The following is a 23,602-nucleotide window of genomic DNA, read 5'->3' on the forward strand; positions in this document are numbered from 1 at the left end:
CAGCGGTGTGGGATGCTGTTGTTAAGATCCAAGTGAGAATTACTTAGGTACCCTAGTCCCTCAGAAACCAGAAGCCTGTCGTTCCAATTAGACAATGTAAGATTGGGTATTCAAATTGGGATATAAACTTTAAGACAGGGCATACGTTGATCTGTTTGAGTGACTCCCATTTTCAGAGTGCTGTCTTCTTTCTTTGTTGTAAAAGCCGGGCTCACTTGTTTGATGATGTCCCATAAGGCACAAGTATTCTTTAAAATGGAGACTTCCATTTGATCAAATGGGAGTGCTAATAGGAGTTCTTAAATATAATGGTTATTAGAAAAAGTACAATATGACCATATTTGTGCCTTATTACACTGGAGTCTTGTCTTTACCATATTGATATGAATCTCACTGTAGTGTTGCCTGTATTTGGGGATCTGCCTCTATAGATCACATGCTCTTCTACATGGGCCTACTGGATCATTTGGTATCCAGATAAAGTAGATCTCTGCTTTATGCTGGATTTCTGGCTTCTGAAATCGTCTTTGTCGAGGTTTGCTGTGTTTGAGATCCTGATTTTGTGGTACTTTGTAGTCAACTTCAGAGGAATATAGAACTTCCCATCCTGCCCCAGCCCTGTCGCAAAGGGGAATGAATGGGATGAACTAACAGCCCTTGACCCTCTCAGGATTCTTTCTTTGGATACTTTCATTGCTTTGAAACAATCACAAATTTACAGAAAAATTAGAAGTTCAGTACAAATAACAAAAAAAAATTTTTTTCATGTTTTTATTTTATTTTTGATATATATATATATAGAGAGAGAGAGAGAGCGAGTGTGTGCGCAAGCGGGGGAGGGACGGAGAGGGAGACACAGAATCCGAAGCAGGTTCCAGGCCCCGAGCTGTCCGCACAGAGCCCGATGCGGGGCTCGAACTCATGAACCGTGAGATCATGGCCTGAGCTGAAGTCTGAGATTCAACCCACTGAGCCACCCAGGCGCCCGCACTTTTTCATTTTCTTTTTCTACCCCTTGAGAGACTAAGTTGTGAACCTGATGCTCTATCAGCCCAGAGTATTTCACTGTGTATTTTCCTGTAAGCAAGGACGTCGTCACTCATAACTCAAACAGAGCCATCAAAATCAGAAAATCAGCAGTGGAATGTTATTACCGCCTGATCCATAGACCCCCGTTCACATGTGGTTTCACTGCATGGCCTATTACGGCCCTTCCTAGCAGAAGGATCCAGTTCAGAATCACATGTGTTCAGTTATTGTCCTCAGTCTCCTTCAGTCTAGAACGGTTTTTCAGTCAGTCTTTTATCTTTGACATTAAAAATATGTACTTTTTTTTTTTTTTGACTTTTGTGATCTGGCCACTTTTGAAGACCATTAGCCAGGAATTTTGTAGAATGTCCCTCATTTGGGGTTTGTCTGATGTTTCTTTGTGATCCAAGTCAGATTATGTGTCTTTGGCAGGAGTGGCACGGAATGACGCTGTTACTGTGTCCCCTTGAGTGGGTGATTTTCTTTCGTCCTACCACTGATGGTAGGAGTGGAGTTTGTCCCATGCCTCTTCGCGTTAAAGTTACTCGTTCCCTTTGTAACGAACAGACACTTTGTGAGGAGATACCGTGTCCTGCTCCTTATCAGGCTTCCTTACATCTTTTTATTTATTTCTGAATATCCAGTTTTGTGGCTTCTTCTTTAATTCAGTGGGTTAGTCTGTAACTATTAGTTACTTTGATGCCCGTATCATCCCCGGTTAGCCCAGTACGAGCCTTCTTCCCAGGATTCCTGACAAATTGAGAAGAAAAAGGAATCCTAGGAATACAGATTTCAAAAGAACACAGGTTTGTTTTAAGTAGGTTCCACACCCAGTGTGGGGCTTGAACTCATGATCAAGATCAAGATCATGATCAAGAGTCACGTGCCAACCAGGCGCCCCCAGATTTTTTTTTAAGTAAGTTTTTTTGAGGTGTAATTTGCCTACAATACGATTGGCCTGGCTCAGGCATACAGGTCTGTGTTGTATAATCACCACCGTAGTCAAGATACAGAAGAGTTCCATCATCCCTCAGAAGTTCCTTCATGTCCCTTTGTAATCTGGCTCCACCCCCCACCTCCAGCCCCTGGAAACCACTGCTCTGTCGTTTAGCCTGTCCCAGCGTGTCCTATGAAGGGAATCAAAAGTGTGTAATTTTACAAGCTCTTCTTTCGCTGAGCAGATCGCATTTGGGAAGCATCCACATTGTTGCATGAATGAGTTTTCTAGAGCTGCCATGAGCTGGGGGGCTTATGACAGCAGAAGTCTAGTCTCTGAGGCTGGAAGTCTGAGATCAGGGTGTCGGTTGGGCCCCGCTCTCGGAAGGCTCCAGGGGAGAATCCTGCCTTGCCTCTTCCTAGCTTCTGTTGGTTCCTTGGTGTCCCTTGGCTTGCAGCTGCTCACTCCAGCCTCTGCCTCCCTCCCTCTGACCTTCCTGTTTGTAGGTGTCTCTGTGTCCAAAGCTCCCTCCCCCTTCTCTTTTAAAGACACCAGTCCCGGGGCGCCTGGGTGGCTCAGTCGGTTAAGTGTCCGACTTCAGCTCAGGTCACGATCTCGCGGTCCGTGAGTTCGAGCCCTGCATCGGGCTCTGGGCTGATGGCTCAGAGCCTGGGGCCTGCTTCCGATTCTGTGTCTCCCTCTCTCTCTGACCCTCCCCCATTCATGCTCTGTCTCTCTCTGTCTTTAAAATAAACTTAAAAAAAAAAAAAAAAAAAAAAAGACACCAGTCCCTGGATCAAGGGCCCACTCTAATCCAGTATGATCCCATCGTAGTCTGATTTTATCTGTGAAGATTCTGTTTCCAAATAAGATCACATTCACAGGTACCGGGGATTCGGGCTTGAGCATATCTTTTCAGGGGAACATAATTAACTCCCTGCATTGCGTTTATCTGGAGTTTATTCCTTTTTATTGCTTTCTATTCCATTATATGGGGGCGCTAGGGTTCCTTGATCCTCTCATCAGTTAACGGGCGTTTGGATTATTTCCACACTTTGGCACTTGTGAATAAAGGTATTCACGTATAGTTTTTGTGTAAATACCTAGGAGTGGAACTGCTGGGTGACATGGCACGTGCAGCTTCAACCTTATAAGAAGCTGCCGAACCATCTTACAACGTGCCTGTGCTGTTTCACATTCCCACCAGGAGGTACAAGAGAGGGCCCCAGTGGTTCTGCCCTGCTTTCCAGCACTTCGTACTCCAATATTTCAGGAGTTGGTTTTTTGATTGTGGGAAAAACACAACATCAAATTTACCATCTTAACCATTTTTAAGTGTCCAGTTCGAGTACAGTGTCATATACACAGTGTCAAGTATATTCACATGGTTGTGCAGCCAATCTCCAGAACGTTTTCATGTTACACAACTGAAGCTCTGTCCCCATTAAACAACCACTCCCCACTGCCTCCTCCCCGGGGCCCCCGTAACCACCACTCTCCCTTCAGCCTCTGAATTTGAGTGCTCCGGGCGCTTCGTGTCAGTGGAGTCCTACGGTACTTGTCTTCTCCCGACTGGCTTATTTCACTCAGCAGGTGTCCTCAAGGCTCATCCATATGGTAGCACGTGACAAGACTTCCGTTTTATTCAAGGCACGGTAGCATTCCATCGTGTGTATAGACACATTTTGTTTATCCGCTCGCCCGTCACCGACATTCGGGTCGCTTCTACCTCTTGGCTACTGTGAATAACGCCACTAGCGAACATTGGTGTGAAAACGTCTCTTAGAGGCCCCAATTTCAGTTCTTCCGGGTGTGTCCTCAGAAGTGACCTTGCTGGATCAGATGGTAATTGGATTTTAAATATCTTGAGTAACAGCCATACCATTTTCCACCGCGTCCGCACCATTTTGCGTTCTGGCCAGCAGTACGCGAGGGTCCACTTTGTCCGCATCCTCGCCAACACTTGTCATTTTCTGTTTTTGTTTGTTTGTTTAATAGCGGTCGTCCTAATGGGTGGGAGGTGATGGAAGTTCGGTTTAAAAGATTTTTGTCGTTCTAGTGCATGTGTTGTGCTATCTTATTATTATTATTTGTTAATGTTTATTTATTTTTGAGAGAGAGACAGTGAGAGTGCAAGCCGGGGAGGGGCAGACAGAGGAGGGGACACAGGATCTGAAGAAGGCTCCCTGGGCTGACAGCACAGAGCCCGCCACTGGGCTTGAACTCGCCAACCATGAGATCACGACCTGAGCTGAAGCCAGATGCTCAACCAACTGAGCCGCGCAGACGCCCCAGACTTTTGCCTAATTTTTAACTTGAGTTGCTCATTTCCCTATTACTGAGTTGTGAGAGTTCTTCATGTTTGGATGCCGTTTCCTTGGGAGATACGCATTTGCAGCTATTTTCTCCCTGTCTGTGGCTTGTCTTCTTTTCCCAACAAAGTCTTGAAAAGCAGAAGGTTTTTTTTTGTTTTTTTTTTTTAATGTTTATTTATTTTTGAGAGAGAGACAGAGCGCGAGCAGGGGAGGGGCAGAGAGAGGGAGACACAGAATCCAAAGCAGGTTCCAGGCTCTGAGCCGTCAGCACAGAGCCCGACACGGGGGTCGAACCCGCGAACTGTGAGATCATGACCTGAGCCGAAGTTGGACGCTTAACCGACTGAGCCCCCTAGGCGCCCCAGAAGTTTTTAATTTTGATGAAGTCCAGTTTATCAGTTCTGTCGTTTTATGACTTATGCCTTTCGTGTCTTATCTAAGAATTATTTGCTTAACTCAAGGTCACAAAGATGTTTTTCCTGTGTGTGCTTCTGGAAGTTTTATGGTTTTGGGTTGTACACCTAGATATTTCAAGTTAATTTTTTTTTTTTTTTTTTAACGTAGTGCAAAGTACGGGTTGAAGACCACTCTCTTTGCCCGTGGGTGTTGAATTGTGCCGGCATCATTTGTGAGAAGACTTTTCTTTCCCTATCAAATTGCCTTGGCATCTTTGTTGAAAATCGATGGACCATATATGCGTGGGTCTCTGTTTCTAGACTCTATCTTCTATTCCATTCATCTTCATATTTCTCATTTTGCTAATGCCATACTTTTTAAAAAAATTAATATTTTAAAGATTTTATTTTTAAGTAATCTCTACGCCCAGTGTGGGGCTTGAACCCACAGCCCCACGATCAAGAGTTGCATGCTCTACTGACTGAGCCAGCCAGGCCCCCTAATACCACATGTTCTTAAAAAATTGAGGTATAATTGACATGTAATGTTATATTAGTTTTAGGAGTAGAATGTAGTGATTTGATATTTGTACGTGTTGTAAAATGATCACTACAATAAGACTAGTTAATTTCTGTCACCAAACAGAAAAAAAAATTTTTTTATGATGAGAAATTAAGATTTACTCTCTTTGGCAACCTTCAAATAGGCAATACAGTTTTATTAACTGTAGTCACCATGCTGTACTTTATGTCTTCATGACTTTATTTTACAACTAGAAATTTATACCCCGTGAGCTCCTTTACCCATCTTATCCCCTCATTCCCCTTTTTAAGATTCTGTATATAAGTGGGATCCTCATACCACACTTTTTGTTTTTTTTTAATGTTTTTATTTTTGAGAGAGAGACTGAGCATGAGTGGGGGAGGGCCAGAGAGAGGGGGAGACACAGAATCCGAGGAGGCTCCAGGCTCCAAGCCGTCAGCACAGAGCCCGACGCGGGGCTCAAACTCCCAAACCGTGAGATCATGACCTGAGCCAAAGTCGGACCCTTAACCGACTGAGCCACCCAGGCACCCCCATACCACACATTGTCTGGATTGAAAGCCTTACCTTTACAGGCAGGCTTGGAATCAGGTAGTGAGACTCCTACAAGGGTGGTCTTTTTTTTATTTTTATTTTTATTTTTTTTAATGTTGTGTGGTTTATTGTAGTTCTTTTATCCACACAACTGCAGAGTCAGTGTGTCGATTTCTACAAAGAAAGCCTGCTGGGATTTTAGACGGGATTGCATGTGATCTGTATATCAGGTTGGGGGGAGGGGGGAAGTGACGTCTCAATAATAACGAGTCTCCCAATCCATAAATGCGGTACAGAAGCACAGATTTTGATTCAAGTTAAGTTGCTTATAATTATTTATGTAGACACAGTCCTCTCCCTTTTATGTTTATAGATCACTTTGGAGTTTACCAAATGTTTTCACATCCATTATTTTACTTGACCTTCACTACATTAGTTTGGTAACCACAGTACTATTTTAATATTGGTGACAGACCAATTTTCTGTCCTAATGGAAGATCTAAAAGCACATTCTTTTCCTTTAACCCATTGGGCCCTTTTGCAGAGGACAGAAACTTATCAGATGAGTAAAGCAAACCTAGCTTCTCAGGCTGCCTTCTGTGATCCTCAGCGAGGGGTGGGCCATCAGTCAGGGGGTGGGGGGCTGGCTAGAGTTACAGCTCCAGGCGGGGCCTGGCGTCTGTACACTGAGGGCAGAGAGAAGGAGGTGGCATCTCTGAAGGCTCGGGATGTGTCTCCGGGTTAGGGGAGAGCCAGCCATTCTTCAGCCTTGAGCCAGCCTAGCCTGCCTCACAGCTAAGGCACCTGCTGGTGTGTGGCCCGATTGTCAGGCAGCTGCAGAGAGAGGGCTGGCTATCCGGGCGTAGTTACAGCCTCTCCCAGCCTCCATGCAACCTGCCTCGTCCTTTCAAATTGTATCACTGAAAACTCATGGCGCTTTTTACGTTCCTGATCACTACATTTTAACAAAATTGCGTCATCTTGTTGATAACTGAGGGTCTGTAAGTTCTAGCTAATTTAGGGAACGATCTGGTAGCCAAAGGGAGAAAGCCGTGCCGCGTGGCAGGAAAGATGTGGAAGGCCAGGTCCGCGCTGGTGATTTTCTTGAGGCCTGCTGCCCATGTGAGAGCGTATAATGAGGCCCAGAATGTGCACAGTAAGTGTGGGAGAAGACCAGAACTTAAACCCTCTTTGGCTCCTAGTTCCATTTTTAAGGGTTTCTTTTCTAATTTTTATAAGATTCTTTACAAAAAAAAAAAAAAAAATGACTGGCAAAAGATACTATTATCAAATTCCAACAAATGGAAAACATTAGTAGTAATCTTAGTCCAAAACTACTGTTGATAATAGCCAGCATTTATTGAGGATATGCTGTGGACCATACACTTCATTAAACTCTGCCTAGATAATTTAATCTTCACAAAACCCTTTGGGGCTATTGTTGTCTGGGGGCTCATCTCATTTTTCTAGGAGTTTTTGCTTTTCTGTTTTTAATGTTCATTTACTTTTGAGAGAGAGCAAGAGGGACAGAGCATGAGCGGGTGAGGGGCAGAGAGAGAGGGAGACACAGAATCCGAGGCAGGCTCCAGGCTCTGAGCTGTCAGCACAGAGCCCATTGCAGGGCTCGAACCCCCGAACCGTGAGATCATGACCTGAGCTGAAGTCGGACGCTCAACCGACTGAGCCACCTAGGTGCCCCAGGTTCACTTTCTTAAAACACTTCCATTAGGGAAGATTTCAATCATATTAAACAGTCATATTTGCATGTATCTTGATCCCATGTGAAGAGCTGTTGGCCTGAGATGACTTATACTTATGTATAAGCTTATATTAAATATAAAAAAAAATGGTTGCCTCAACTTCCTATGGCTGGTTTTCTGAATCTGTAAAATGTATCCAAAGGAAATTGTGGACAGTGTTTCAGTAACTTGGTATTCGTTTGGACAGGCAGACAGGGAGTTATTTGAAACCTTTGCTTCGCTCCCTTTACCAGTCTTGTAGCAGCTTTTGAATCCTCCTGTGTCCTCATGTAGAAAATCCAGTCCTGTCCACGTATTTGAATTCCAGACCTCGAGAGCCCCTTCTTGGGATTTCAGAGTAATATCATAAGTAGGGTATAGGCGTCAGCATGTAGCATCTGAAACACCTTCACTTCCTACAGCCAGACTCAGCTCTCAGCTCTGCTGGCTCTTCCACACTGAAGGCTGTGAGGGCCTGAGAGGACCCAGGGGGGCAGAAGTGGGTTTGCATGGAGCACTGAGCTCTGCCTGCCCACCCCGTGGCACGAGGGACTCTCCCAGCCTCCGGAGCTGAACTCCAAGCAGGTGAGAAGCTAGGTGGTGAAACAAGACGGATTGATGCTCTCTGAGTCTCCTTGCAGATAGTGGAGGGCAGGACGGGTAGGTGAACATCTCGTAATCCTTCGTTCCGAAGGGAAGAGCTGAGGTTCCTCGATGCCACCTTGAAAGCTCTGGAGGGGCTGCAGACCACCGTCCCCGAGTCCCCCTAGGCACATCATACAATTCCCTGAACCCTGTGATGGTAATGACAGTCACTTGATAAGAGTTGGTACAAGGATTCGATGAATGCAGAATGAAAGCAGAAGGGCTTTGGAAACTGGTGTCCAAAGCTCCCATCGGTCATTGACACAAGTAGTGCTTAGGGACACTTTTGAAGGAGGAAGTTTGTCCTTACCGCTTTCTACTCTTTTTGTTCAGACCTCTTCTTACTTCCTCTCCCCACACCCCCAGGGCCCACGCTCTCCAGGTATGGTGGTCACTCGCCGGAGGTGGCTCTTTACCTTTAAATTAATGAAGATGAAATAACATTCAGAATCCAGTTTCTTGGCCACACAGCCCTATGGCTGGTGGCTGCCAGGGTGGTGGGAGTGTCCTCACGCTGAGCTCTGGGCCCCAGTCTCAGCCCAGCCCAGCCCAGCCCAGCCCAGCCCAGGCTTCCTCTTCCCCTCCCCTTCCCAGCCCAGCTTCAGAACCATCCTCCCGCCCTCCTTCCCTTCAGCAGCCAGTCAGATTTCTGTGTCCTGGCTAAAGTGCTTACTTGGATTGTAAGAAAAGCATTCTGATTAAATTGCATACCAAAACAAACTCAGCCTCCTCTGAGTCTCAGAGGCACACGCGTTTCACAAGAGGATGCTTGCGGGGGCGCCTGGTGGTCCAGTCCCGTAAGCGTCCCACTCTTGATTTCGGCTCAGGTTGTGATCTCGTGGTTTGTGGGTTCGATCCCCGGGTCGGGTTCTGTGCTGACAGCATGGAGCCTGCTTGGGGTTCTCTCTCCTTCTCCCTCTCTCACTGCCCCTCCCCTCTCTCTCCCTCAAAATAAACAAATAGACCCACCCGGGACGGCTTTGTGTTCTCCTGTCCCCTCTCCCCTCCAAGAGAGGCGTTCACTACTCTTCCTTTTTACTTCTCGTTAACTGACAGGCCGATAAATGGTAAATAAGTTCAGCACGTATTTCTTAAGTACCTGCTACGGGGGCGGAAATAGAACACGTTCTGTATGAGGTGCAGGAAACCAGCTTTGTGTCCTGAGGGTTGGTGGCCTGCACGGGGCCACTGCCCCTCCCCCCAGGCAGGCTGCCTGGCCTCGGCCGTGAGCGGTCCACGTAGGGTGAGGTCTTGAGTCACAGATGAGGGGGTGTCCACAGAAGCCTCGAAGCTGCCCCTTGTACCGCCTGTCCTTTAGACAGTCTGTCTGTGTCTGCCTTCAGCCCCCAGCGCCTCGTAGTTCCTGAGGGTCCCTCATCGGTTCTTTTGCCCCCTGGAGCTTTGGCAGCGACATGAGGCGTGAATGGGCCGCCCTCCGGCCTCTGCCTCCACTGGGTGCTCCCCAGGAGAAGGCTCCGGTGGCGGGAGGGGCCTGCGTGCTGGGCTGTGACCCTGGGCACGTCCTCAACCTCTCTCAGCCTGCTTGTTCACATGGAAAATAGGGACAGCCATGTTTACCTGTAGATGACGGGGGGCACGGAGGAGACACCAAGGGATTTGGGAGCTGGAGTGAGCTAAGATGTAGAGATAAGTGATTCCTTCCCAAGCCACTCACCAACCTCTGCTTATGTATGCTCGTTCGTCACAGCCCCGTGGTTTCTGTGGCACAGTCATCGGCTCCAAAGTTAAAAGTGAGAGGGAATTTTGTTCCCAAGGTCATAACCCTTAGCCATTGCTGCTCTTGGGTACAGATGCTCTCTACCAGCCATGAAACAATACCCTTTTATCCCAATACCGGCAGATATGACAAGATAGGGCAGTGACCTTCTGCATGAGAGTTAGGAGACATTCACACGTTATTTTAGCGTGTTTTATTCCCAGGAAAGATTTTCACTGACGACCAATATCTATTTTACGTTATGTCTTAGTTTCTTTTTTGGAGAATGGCACTTTTCTGACCTGGTCCCTAAATTCTGCTTAGGAGTCCGTACCTCAAACTACATGCATTTTGCAACCATGATTTTTTTTTTGTTGTTGTTTTTTTAACTACTCTGTGTTGGATTTGCTCACTGGTTTACCTTTGACTTCTGACTCCCAAAAGCATGTTCGCCTCTTCTGCTTGAGGAAATAGTGAGACACACAGAAAGGGGCTTGTTTAATAGCTTCGGAATGCGCATCTGCCCCAAAATAGGAACTGTGACCAAGAATATAGTAGCTGTATTTTTAATACAGATTTGGGCAATACTTTTCCCTTCCTTTTAATCTAACGCTACGTATTGAATAGTGGACTCAGGAAGTAAAAAAAAGAGGAAAGTAGACAACTCATGAATGTCTAGCCGTTGGGAACTGAGGTCTCTGAAACCGTGCACGGGGCTGGGAACCACACACCGTATTACAAACATCTGCATCCACAGGCACTCGAACAAGGAGCCTGGAGCAGCACCACGTTCATTCTGCCTCTCACATGCTCCCGGTTATTCACGGCCGGGAGGGTCAAGCATAGCACGGGGGCTCCAAGTAGCCCCTTTAGAAGGCACTTATATACCGGTAATTTAAAGTTTCCATGCCAGAAAAGTTGCAAGAGATGAGAACTTCTGAGAATCCATCTGTCGGATGAAACCAATGAAAAGCTCGGTGAGGACTAAACGTGCCAACATGAGGTTTGTTTACAAATTCAAGCTTTAGGGCAGGGCTGCCTGGGTGGCTCAGTCAGCTGAGCATCTGACTCTTGATTTTTGCTCAGGTCATGATCTCATGGCTCACGGGTTCGAGCCCTGCATCGGGTTCTGTACTGACAGCTTGGAGCCTACTTGGGATTCATTCTCTCTCTCTCTCTCTCTCTTTCTCTGCCCCTCTCCCACTCATGTGCACCATGCTCTCTCTCTCTCAAAATAAATAAGTAAACATTAAAAAAAAAAAACTTTAAAAAAAAAGGCTTTAGGGCAATACAGAGGCTACACCGTACGATGGCCGGAAGGCCAGACTCTGACTTTCAAATCTGGCCTCTGCTGCTTCCCAGCTGTGTGGCTTCGGGTGGATCATTTAACATCCCCCCCCCCCCGCCCCCCCCCCCGCCTCAGTTTCCTCAGCTGTGCAGGGGGGATGGCACGGGGACCGTGTGGGGGAGTCTGACTCTCAGGATTGTCCCTCCCACGCACCCCCCCCCCCGCCCCCACCCCGCTTTCCTCGCCTCTGGAGCTGCTCCTGTACCATGGGTGTGACTTCCAGTCCTGCCACCTGCCAGTCCTGTTCAGCCTCCTCTCCGTTTCTGCGCAGGGGGAGTGGGGGTGGGTGTGATAGGACCTCCCTCAGCGGGTGATGCTGAGCCTGGAATGTGCCCCTGTCACTGTTGCTGTTGCTCGGGTGGCTCCCGGCCCGGGCAGCTCTCCGCACTGCGAGATGTGTCACAGGTTAACTTGTTCTTACTAACAGCTAAAACTTAACAAGTTTAATTTGAGTCGGGAAAACGTATTTTTAGAAAGCCATTAGAGCTATGTCCGGGTTATCCCCACCGTATCGTTATTGCTGTTCATTCCCATTTCGGGAGGTGGAGAGTGCCCACAGAAGGCTGCCCTGCGCCCCCAGGGTTGGGCACGGCCCGGGGACACCGGTTGGAACACGGGTCCCTCATCCAAACACTGAGTGTCCTGTGTGGGGGCAGAAAACGTGTTTGAGAACCGCTGGTCACGGGGTGCTGTGCCTTCTGCCACGCTCATGTTCCTGCTGTTCCACGCGGCAAAACTCTGTTCCCGTTGCTTGCCAGACTACAACCCCCACAGCCAAGCCTTCTTATCCTGTGCAGACATACCTCCGTGCAAGGAAAATACGTGTTTGACTGTTGAAATCACTTTTCCATTATAGTAAACAGCTGCTGTAACTTGCCCTGACTTTGTTCATTAATTAATATTTATCGAGTGCCTGTTATGAATGAGGTATTATCGGGTTTATGAGGATAATTGAGAAAATGTCCATTTAAGAAGCTTATAACTAACTAAGCTTGATGGACAGATCACAGATGCAAGGACTACAGCTGAAAAACATTGATTCTGGGCTTCCTTTTCTTCTTTAGCTTCCATTTTGAAACTTTTACATTCAGGAAAAGTAATACATTGTATCCATTTACAGCCTGTTAGTCTTTGTTGTTCATTATAAAAGTAATACATGCTCACTGCACACAATTTGGACAATATGTAAAAATTAAAAGGGAACAGAAAACATTTCATCAACAAAAATTACCACTTTAATGTGGTTTTTTTATTTTTTATTATTATTCTTTTCTTTAATGTTTATTTATTTTTGAGAGAGACAGAGACAGAATGTGAGTGGGTTAGGGGCAGAGAGAGAGGGAGACACAGAATCCGAAGCAGGCTCCAGGTTCCGAGCTGTCAGCACAGAGCCTGACACGGGGCTCGAACCCATGAACCATGAGATCATGACCTGAGCAGAAGTCGGAGGCTCAACCGACTGAGCCACCCAGGCTCTCCTTAATGTGGTTTTTTAAGTTATTTGCAGGGGTGCCTAAATGGCTCAGTTGGTTAAGTGTCCGATTTCTGTTCAGGTCATGGTCTCGCCGTTCCTGAGTTTGAGCCCCATGTCCGAGCCTGAAGCCTGCTGCATATTCTGTGTCTCCCTCTCTCTCTGCCTCTCCCCGCTTGTGCTCTGTCTCTGTCTCTCAAAAATAAATAAACGTTAAAAAAAAAAAAAAGTTCCTTTCATGCAACTTGTACATAGGTAATATTCTCTATGTTTATATCCTGTTGGGTTTTTTTTTCATTTCAGCCATTATGTAATCATTATTTCCCTATGTTATTAGAATACTTTATAATTTTAATAGCAAAATATTTCATCATATATGACTTACGACCACTCCCCCTATATGTTGGGCATGCGGGTTGATTCCAGTTTTTCTTTATTATAAGCAATATAATAATAAACACCTTGGTGTATGAGTCATCTGTATTTGTGATCATAGATTTCCAAGGGGGAATTATTCAGCCAGGGTAGAAATATTTGTAAGGTTATTAATATATGTGGCTTTGTTGCTTTTTGGCACAGATATGTAACCTGGCAATTTTTTTTATTTTGCTTTGAATATTCATTGCCTTAACTGTAAGAGATCCTAAGCCTTTGCACATGCTGCATTCCACGTGTTGACTGTTCCACAATGACTCCAAAGTTCATGACATAAAGTAGTTTGCATATTTACTGAAGCACAGAGTTAATCACATGGGCCTTGGGGCTGGTGTGGCGCAGTCGAGTCCCTTGGCTGTGAGTGACTGAGGCTGCCTGGCTCCTGTTTGATCAGGGCTTCATGGTTCTTTGCAAGTGCTCTCGTACATTGCTTTGTAAATTTACTTATTTTTTTCATATGGAGAACTTTTGTGAAAACTGAGATGGCTGTTCATTTATGGCATACAAATGTGCATAGACTATCTGTATCAGAGATATGTGACCCAAGGCAAAACCCAGGAGTTTGCACAGATATTTCCATATTCACAAGTGTGAAGTTTTGCAAAGGCCACTCCTTTCTAGTTGGTTGGTATAGTAAGTACGAATCTCTCATTTCCGGGAAAGAAGTGTGATTTCATCTTCAGTGCAAGCTGAAGAAATTATGCTCTCTGTAATCACTGATCACATAGAATAAGTGATTCTATGTATCTTTATAAGAAAACGTGAAAGTAAATACACAGACGAAATCCTCAGACAAGGAGCCGCTACGGAGATTGTCCCCGTCCTTGCTTTAACTTTAGAAGAAGTTCTTTGTATTTGGGTGGGAATATCTTATCCTCCAGCTAGGAAAGAGAGCGTGTGGAAAACAATTTCATCAACGTCGAGGACTCTGACAACAAGCGCAGCGAAAGAGACCTCGCTCAGGCCAATCACGCTAATCTATGCTTAACCTTGCACTGGTAAGCGCCAGCCTCCCAGGCCGCAGGCCAAGAGCGGCCTCCCCCTCACCCCTCTGTCTGGGCGCTTGCTCCCTGAGGTCGCTTCCACCCCCCCACCCCGCCCCTCCCGTCTGGCTCCCACAACACTTCTGGCGTCTGTTTAGCAGGCTGCTGAAAAACTGGCACCCCTAACCCTTCTCCTCCTGGGACCTACCTTTCGCCCCTCCCCATGCGGGTCCCAGGCACATGCAATGTGGGACCTCCTTTTGGAGAGACTTGGGTTTTTGCCCACCTGGACCTTTCACAGAGTGATTGGCCTGGTGGCCTGCCCATGTTCAAGGTCTCGAATCGGTGTGTCCTCCCCCAGCGTCACCTGATGATGTGGCTGTGGGTGCCGATGGAGTCGGGTCTGTCTGCGTTCTGGCTTCGGTCCCAGGCTCCCGGGCCACCTGCCCCCTGACTAGCCAGCCTGTCCGCCGTCTCTAGGACCCAGCCCCATCTGAGGCAGGGGGACTGAGGCCGCCTCCCGCTCAGTAATTTGGCTTCTAGTCACCATGTTGGCCTCGTGCCTCAGCTCGGATCACTGGACTCTTGTCTGGTTCCTGGGTGCCAGGATCCCATGGTAACCTGCTCATATCCCTGTGCCTTGTTTTTTATCAGCTTCCCTCCCGGGGACTGAAGTCCCGCCCTGAAACACAGTGAGCGATGCGCTTTCCTGATTCTGTCTCTCTGACTGGATTCCAGAGCGCCCCGGATCTCTCATTGCTCTGCAGGGCCTGTGGTCAGGAAGCCTCCGTTCTGGACACTTGCCCCAGCAAATGGCAACTCCATTCTTCCAGTTCCTTAGGCCAAAGCCTTGGAGTCATCCTTAACTCCTCCTGGCGCGTCCCATCCCACATCTGAGCCTTTGGCGAGTTCTTGGTTCCACGTGGAAAATACATCCAGACTCTGACTACCTTTGGTCTAAGCCACTGTCATCTCTGCCCTGGATGCCTGCAAAGAGCCTCCTGCCTGCCTTCCTGGCTTCCGTCCTCGTCCCCTTCCACTTCTTCTTGACAGTGCCATCTGAGTGGCCTGTGTAAAATAGGGGCCGGGGCGCCTGGGGGGCTCCGTCAGTTAAGCGTCCGACTTCGGCTCAGGTCATGATCTCACCGTTCACGGGTTCGAGCCCCTCATCGGGCTCTACGCGGACAGCTCAGAGCCTGGAGTCCACTTCGGATTCTGTGTCTCCCTCTGTCTCTGCCCCTCCCCTGCTCACGCTCGTGCTCGCTCTCTCTCTCTCTCTCTCTCTCTCTCTCTGTCTCTCAAAAAGAAACATTAAAAAAATTCTTAAAATTGGAGCCAGACCGTATCACTTGTCTTTCTAGAACCCTCCGACGGCTTCTCCCCTCACTTGGTGTAGAGCCAAAGGGCTGCGTGCAGCAGGGCCCGGAAGGGCCCGCTCGCCTCTCTGCCTTTACCCCCTGCACATCTGTGTAGCTCCTTCCTCGCACTCCCCTCTCGAGCCACACTCACCTTTTCCTCAGCTCCTTGAAGCCTCTCTAGGATCCCTCTGCCAGGAACACTCCTCCCCCCACAGCGGCATGGCTCCCTCCCTCCCGTCTCCGTCTCCGGTCTTTTGGGCGCTTTGCTGTGGCACCTCCCATCCTCCCATCCGCATCCGCCCATCCACGAGGCCTCCTCTCCCTAAAGTCACAGCCCCCTCCCCTCTCTCTCCCGCTCAGCCTTTTCTCCTTCTTACTACCCAACATACCGTGTGTCTCTGATACTTTACCTTCCAGATATCCTGTCTCCTCACCAGTCCGCATCAGAGCGTAAGCTCCGTGCGGGCAGGGCACTTCGGTTCACTGTCTGACTTCCAGAGTCTGGAACGGTGCCCGGCCAGGGGACGAGCTCACTGACTGTCTGTGGAATGAATGCGGCAGAGAGTTGAAGATCTGCCAAGCGGCGGCACCAACCCCTCCCCACCGCCTCGCATTTTATATGCGTTATCCCATCCCGTCTCACTGTACCCTTGGGTGACGGTCCTTTTGTGATCCCCATTTTGCCAGTGAGGAAAGCTGAGTCTCAGGCTAACTGGCTTGACTTAAGAGGATCCGAGCTGTGACACACCTCTCCGGGTGGGGGCAGCACGTCGGAACAGACACAGACTTTGTTGTTAGAACTGTGTTCAAGTCCCAGCTCTGTCCGTTACTGGTCGAGGTAAAACCTCCTCAAGCTTGAGTTCCGTTATGAGATATGGACAGTGGTTCTATCTGTTGGGGAGAACGGTTAAGTGAGATCCTGGTATCTTCATAGGCACTTTCTCGATTGGTGGCCCGAGGTTGATATTTTTTTCGTATATTTATTGGCCATCCGTTCTTCCTGGAGCTTTCTGCCCATCACGTTCGCCAACCTTTCTCTCTCTCTTCTCTTTCTCTTCCTTGTCAGGTTGCAGTCGTTTGTCCGTTAGAGATACGTGTTGTCTTCTGTGTTGCGAAGAGTTTCCCTCCCACTTAGTCTTTTAATAATGTTTTTGGAATACTCCTTTTATTCATATAGTTTCAAGTCCAGTGTTAGTGATTGGGCCAGTCAGTGAGAATACAGATTATTCATTCAACAAATATTTACAGAGTGCTAGAAGCTTGGGGGCTGCTCTTTCAGCCGGGACAGCTGTAAATCCTTTCAGCTTTCAGTCTGCGTCACTGACGGTGGCTCTCAGCTTGGGTTTTAGCAGATTCTTGAAAGAGAATGTGTTTTCTTAGAGTCGAGGAGACCCAAACATTTCCCAGACTCGGGCCGCATAATCAGAAATTTCAAAAGAGTTCTGGAATTTATGGGCTGGGCTCCAACTGGTCAGGCATACGTTGTCTTCTCTGTGGGCTCTCCCCGGCCTCCGCGCCACCAGACGGCGTGAACCGGGCGGCTGATGAATACCTCAGACGTCCCCCCTGTGGGCCGGACCGCAAGGCAGCCTCAGAAACTGGACGCACGATTCACACAGTCCGAACCCCAGCGGCTCTCGTGCAGTCGTGTGACATTAACGGCCCGGACGTCCACGCCGCCCGCGCACATCCTCGCGGGCCTGGCTGCCCGCCCTGCAGATCCACTGTGAGTCTGAATCGCGAGAACACCTCGACGGTCACCTGGGCCCAGCTCCAGCTTCCGTTTGTGGGGATGTCGGCCCCCCTCCCCCCCCGCGAGACCTGTCCTGTCAGCCGCCTGCGGGCTCAACACAGCGGGTCCCTCGCAGACCTTCAACACCACGCGAGCCCTTGCTCTGAAGAAGCGGCTTCGGGAAGGCTCCTCCACGAGCCTCGACAGCCTGCCGCCCAGCGTGGCACAGCAACCGCGGTGCTCACGTTCACGCCGCGTCCCAGCACGGGCGCGTCCAGGAGTCAGGCCGTGGGGACCTGGCTGCCGGGGGCGCCGCCGGCCTAGCCTCGGGACCGCAGACGGGCTCCCAGACCTGACCCTAGCCTCAGCGTGCTCATCTGCCACGTAGCCGCTCCGTGGTACCTCCTAGAAAGTTGGCGTGCGTGAGGATTGAGTGAGTTAACGCGTGCGTGTCCCTAGAACCACACCCAGCACGTGGTTATTGCTCAATAAACGGCGCACGGTTCCCGCTGCGCATTCTCCCGTCGGGCCAAGTTCTGGTAGCCGGGCCTCCCGGCCTTCCCATTCCACTCCGGCACGTTGTTGGTACCACGTTCCTCTGTCTCCCTGCAGGCACCCTGCCTGGGGCCCGAGACCTAAGCTTTAGCTATTTTTGTCAAGCTTCTTAAATTCCAGACAGACTGGTTAGATCCTACCCATTCTCTGCCGCCTAGATGAAAGCACATTTACTGAAAGTCTTCCCTGGGCCCGTCCTGGGGTCAGCCGGGCTGTGTGTCGATGAGGGAATCCCCGGAGAGAAGGCAGGCCTGGGGGGGGGGGGGGGTGTCTGGGAGGGGGGGGTAGTGCAGAGCTGGGGCCAGGACGCGGCCCCCGTCCCTGGATTCCCTCGCGCTTTGGCTCCACGTGAAGTTCAGGTCGGACTGACTCCCTCTCCTCTCCAGCCTGCCCTTGGACCCCAGGTCCTAACAGAGGGGGGGAAACGCCATGTGTAGAGCAGTGCTGTCTCTAACTAAACTTACATGTTCTCCCATCTTTGGAGCGGCGCTTCGGTGGCTCAGTCGGTTGAGCGTCCGACTCTTGGTTTTGGCTCCGGTCATGATCCCGAGGGTCCTGAGATCAAGTCCCGTGTCGGGCTCTGTGCTGAGCGTGGAACCTGCTCGGGATTCTCTCTCTCTTTGTCTGTGCCCACCCCCGCACCCCCTCTTGCGCATATGCACACATTCTCTCTCTGGAAAAAAAAAATTATAAAATAAAATAAAAAAATAAAAAATTAAGTTCTCACATTTTTTTGTTTTGGCTGTGGAGCCCGCCAGAGTTTTGTCCCAGTTCCCTGCAGTTTCACAATCGGGAGCCAGCATCAGCCCCTCTGTTATGAAACAACCAGTTTTCATACTTAAAAATGAGGCCTTACTTGTTCATGGTTACTTTGGACGTTTTCCAGGAGTCACGATAACATCTGTGGAAGATTCTACACCGCCCATGATGCCAGACACCAAAGTGGTTTCCCTGTTCAAAGGCAACAGTCTGTGCTTCAGGGAACTCCCCGGGAATGGGACTCTGCTGCCTGGACAGCAGCGAGCTAGCTAAGGCCCGAGCCCTTTTCGGTCTTTTTACCCCCAGCCTCCTGGGGGTGTCACGACTGCAGAAAGCGCTGTCTCCGCCCGTTTTCTCCTGCGGCCTCTTCCCCGCGGCAACCGCTTGCTCTCATGCCTGTTTGTTGGGGGTGCGGGGGAAACCCTCCCGCAGGCCGTGATGCGCCTGATTCGACGGGGTGGCGGTGGGAAAGAGGAGAGGATCCACGGCCACCGAGTGCCCGGCCAGGCGTCGTGTGCCCTGTCTCGCTTAATCCTCCCGTCGGCCCTCTGGCATAAGTATTACTGTCCCCATTTTACCTCTACTTAGACAGTAATGTGCCCAAGGTCACACAGAAGTTAAATGACAAGAGTCGGGATTCAAACCCGGATTCATCTTTCCCAGGCTTTTGGTCTTTTTGCAGATTAAACACGGACAGACACACAGAATCGCTCTGTGTTCAGTTAGGCAAAGTGTCCTATTCTTTCCTTTTCTCAGCCTGGACGGATGCCTTTTTCTAGTTGCCTGGGGCTATCAGATGTGCAGGTCAGTGTGACCCTTGCTTGGTTCCCCTCTTTGTTCGCTCCCTCGGCCACCTGACATGTCTTTTTGCTACTTTAATCCTACTTCCAGGCCTCCCCTGACTATCGAGGAAACCTTTCCTCGGGTTAGCCTTGCTCCCCGCTGAACTAGGATTTCCACCCTGGAAATTGGTCAGGAAAGGCCAGTACTGGGGCATTAAAAGCAGGGTGGGGGCGGTCGGCGGTTGACAAAGAGTAGGCAAGTGGGGCCCAAAAGATTGGAGTCCTTGTGTGTGTGTGTGTGGGGGGGGGTCAGTAGAACAGACGTGGCCACACAGGTTGTGACACGCAGTCCGCTGAGCCTGCCAGGATGCCTGTGGCCTCAAGAGTGCAGGGACCTGAAGTTGAACTAGAGGTTGTGTTACGTCTTCTTAGGATCTCTCGTCCACCGTCTTGTCTCCGCGGAATTGCCCAAGAGAGGCTTTCAACTAGTCTGTGCCTGTTGGGTCTCTAAGTGGTTTTGGGGGGCGTTAATTTAGAATTAATGAAGTTAGAACTATCATTTAAAAGGTTTGAGCCAGCTTGCAAGTTAAAACGTCACTCAGAACAAAGCAGAGAGAATATTAAAGGGGAAGCGTTTATGGGAAGCCACTCCTGCCCGTAACGGACGGCTCTAATTTGGAACAGAGATGGACCACTTGCCCTGGCAGATGAATCAGAATTCTTAGAACCAGGATAGACCCTGTCGCTCTTTTGATGCAATACTCTGACTTTGTAGGTCAGAAAAACTGACAAGCGAGAAAAATTAGGTAACTAGTGTAATGTTACTCGGTTCGTATAGTAAGTGCCTGGTGCTGGACTCAAAATCTGCTTACTTAGTGGTAAGTTTTTCAACCACTTAATACCATTTCATCGACACATTTGCCCCTTGTTTGTTTCTTTTTTTTTTTTTTTTAATGTTTTTAATTTATTTTTGAGAGATAGAGAGCAAGTGGGGGAGGAGCAGAGAAAGAGGGAGGCACAGAATCCGAAGCAGGCTCCAGGCTCCGAGCTGTCAGCACAGAGCCTGACGCGGGGCTTAAACTCGCAAACCGTGAGATCATGACCTGAGCCGAAGTCGGATGCCACCCAGGTGCCCCTGCCCTTTGTTTCTGAATGTAATGGAAAAGGAAACTTACTCCTTCTGTCCCTTTCACCCTCTCCCCCCTCTCCTTCCCTCCCTCCCTCCCTCCCTCCCCTCCCTTCCTTCCTTCCTTCCTCCCTCCCTCCTTCCCTTCCTCCCTCTCCTTCCCTTCCTCCCTCCCTCCCTCCCTTCCTTCCTCCCTCTTTCTCTCCCTCCCTCTTTCTCTCCCTCCCTCTCTCCTTTCCTCCCTCCCTCTCTCCTTTCCTCCCTCCCTCCCTTCCTTCCTTCCTTCCTTCCTTCCCTTCCCTCCCTCCCTCCCTCCTTCTCTCCTTCCTTTCCTTTCCTTTCCTTTCCTTTCCTTTCCTTTCCTTCCTTCCCTCCCTCCCTTCCTTTCCTTTCCTTTCCTTTCCTTCCTTCCTCCCTCCCTCCCTCCCTCCCTCCTTCCCTTCCTCCCTCCCTCCCTTCCTTCCTCCCTCCTCCTCTCCCTCTCCCTCTCTCCTTCCCTCCCTCCCTCTCTCCTTTCCTTCCTTCCTTCCTTCCTTCCTTCCTTCCTTCCTTCCTTCCCTCTCTCCCTCCCTCCTTTCCTCCTTTCCTTCCTTTCCTTTCCTTCCTTCCTCCCCTCCCTCCCTCCCTTCCTTCCTTCCCTCCCTCCCTCCTTCCCTTCCTCCCCTCCCTCCCTTCCTTCCTCCCTCCTCCTCTCCCTCCCTCTCTCCTTCCCTCCCTCCCTCTCTCCTTTCCTTCCTTCCTTCCTTCCTTCCTTCCTTCCCCTCCCTCCCTCCCTTCCTTTCCTTTCCTTTCCTTCCTTCCTTCCTTCCTTCCTCCCTCCCTCCCTCCCTCCCTCCCTTCCTTCCTTCCTTCCTCCCTCCTCTCCCTCCCTCCCTCCCTCCCTCCCTCCCTCCCTTCCTCCCTCCTCCTCTCCCTCCCTCTCTCCTTCCCTCCCTCCCTCTCTCTCCTTTCCTTCCTTCCTTCCTTCCTTCCTTCCTTCCTTCCCTCCCTCCCTCCCTCCCTCCCTCCCTCCTTCCTTCCTTCCTTCCTTCCTTCCTTCCTTCCTTCCTTCCAAACGGAATTACCACTGTTAGTATTGGTGCTGCTCCCAGTCCCACCGTTGATGAAAACGTACTGAATTTGTACCATATGCACCAGGTACTATGACTAAGTGCTTTTACACACGTTATTTAATCTTCCTGGTACCACCCCCCCTCCCCCAGAGGTAGGTTCTGTTACTTTCCCTATGTATGGGGGACACAATGGAGGCTAAGAAGGATTAAGCAACTTCCTTAGATCACACAGCCGGACTAGAGCCAGATTTCAAGTCTGGGCTCTTTGATTCCGGAGTTCACGCTTGTAACCACTAGCTATCCTTCTGGCAGTTTTCGTTGTGTCGTTCTTTCGTTGAATCAGTGAAACAGAACACTTTTGTCCGAATGCAGAAGTTAAAACCTGTTGAGGAAATTCAACCAGAGTTATTTCTTGAAGAAAAAAGAAATCATTTCCTGATTTCTTCATTTGTTAGCCCCATGACCTCACCAGGGCTGGGCCTAGCGGCTCTCTCGCCTTCGCGGACCAGAGGCAGTGGGAATCATTCTGTGGGAACTTCTGAAGCTATACGCAGGGCCAGGCTCTCGACCATCCTCTTTGGTTCTCTATGCTCCGCATTCTGGCCTTTAAGCCTGTGGAGCTGACCATCCCAGCTACTGAGTAAAGACAGGCTCCAGAGGCCCCAAGACTCGTCTCCGCAGATACCGCGGGGCGTTCTTTCCTTGATCCCGATCCGCTTTTACTACAAAGTCTGTCCTGTCCGTTGTCAAAACTTTGGCTTGGAAACGGCAGCTCTCAAGCTGTCTCTGACCCCTTTGGACTTGTTAGTATTTGCCATGGGTAGAAAAACCAGGAGGTAGGAAATTCAGCCAGCAAAGAAATCTTCGGGAGTATGTTTGTTGTCTCTATAAGCCGTGACACGTGGCTTAAAACATGAATGACATACCCGAGACAGGAGTGGTTAGCAGATGGACAGAGGGGCTAGACGGCTTGGGTCAGAAGCCTCCTCTGCACCCTCCATGAGCTTTGCACCATTTCACAGGGTCGTTGTACCGTTTAAATAAGATGGCACATACGAAGTGCCTTGTACCCTACCTGGAACATTGTAGGTGCTAATAGAAGTTAATTGCAATCGAAGGAATAATTTAGCCTTTTTGCTCCTTACGTCAGGGAGAAATTTTGAGTTAATACTCAGGGTTGGTGAAGGAATTTGCCCTTGTGTGCAGTCCTACAGCCATCGTCAGTTGGTAGATGCCTTTTTTGAAAGCAGTTCAGGAAGGAAGAGTGAAGATATCCAGCAGGCAGAGTGTTAAGATAGCCTCACTCTTTGATGAATTCTGCTTATGGGACGCCATCCTGAGGAAGTATTTCCAAGGTAGGGAAAGAAAACTTTAGGCCTCATAATGTTGCAGGATTACTTTTCATTGTGACTCACTGATCTGAGTAACGTATCGTGCACCTGCTCAGTACAGTTTAAAATTTTTTAATGGAAAAGGCTCTGCAGCTACCTAGGAGAAGGTTAAGCAAAAAATGTAAAAGGAGGTAAAAAAATTGTACCACACCCGTGGTTACAGGAGACTACGGAGTTTTCTTTCTTCTCTCTTTTTTTAAAAAAATATTCCCAATTTTTATTCCTAGTTGTATGTGTTAGTGTTCCTCTTCAATATTTGGAATTAACAGAACATTTCTTAAATGTTTTTAATGTATTTTGGGGAGAGGGAGGGACAGTGCGAGCGGGGGGAGGGGCAGAGAGAGAGGGAGACCCAGAAGCAGAAGCAGGCTCCAGGCTCCGAGCTGTCAGCACTGAGCCCCCTTTTTTTTAACCCCATGAAAAGAAAAAGTAGTCTCAGAATGGCACCTGTCAGAAAGACCCTGGAGACAAATCAGCTATGTCCAGCAGCTGTATGAAAACTCTGTAGGCTGGGGGCATCTGAGGGGCTCAGTCGGTTAAGAGTCCCACTCTGGCTCAGGTCATGATCTCGGGATTCGTGAGTTCGAGCCCCCACGTCGGGCTCCCGTGCTGACAGCTCGCGGAGCCTGGAGGCCTGCTTCCAATCCTGTGTCTCCCTCTCTCTTTTCCCTTCCCGTGCTCCTCGCTCTCCCTCCCTCCCTCCCCCCCTCTCAAAAATAAACATTAAAAAAAATTTTTTTTTAATCTAATAATGA

The 23,602-nt window shown here is 49.2% G+C and overlaps 1 protein-coding gene and 1 long non-coding RNA gene across 2 annotated transcripts in view; both read left to right on the plus strand.

The window, feature by feature from the left end:
* CRTC3 (CREB regulated transcription coactivator 3) overlaps positions 1 to 23,602 on the plus strand; it is a 103,322-nt gene that overhangs the window by 12,027 nt on the left and 67,693 nt on the right. The window lies entirely within an intron of this gene.
* On the plus strand, positions 11,375 to 15,388 carry LOC128772713 (uncharacterized). Its single transcript, XR_008416876.1, has 2 exons — positions 11,375 to 14,107; positions 14,747 to 15,388. It is a non-coding gene; the product is annotated as an uncharacterized LOC128772713 (long non-coding RNA).

This window comes from Panthera pardus, unplaced genomic scaffold (assembly GCF_024362965.1).
Source record: "Panthera pardus isolate Hobbes unplaced genomic scaffold, ASM2436296v1 HiC_scaffold_23, whole genome shotgun sequence".
Lineage (NCBI taxonomy): Eukaryota > Metazoa > Chordata > Mammalia > Carnivora > Felidae > Panthera > Panthera pardus.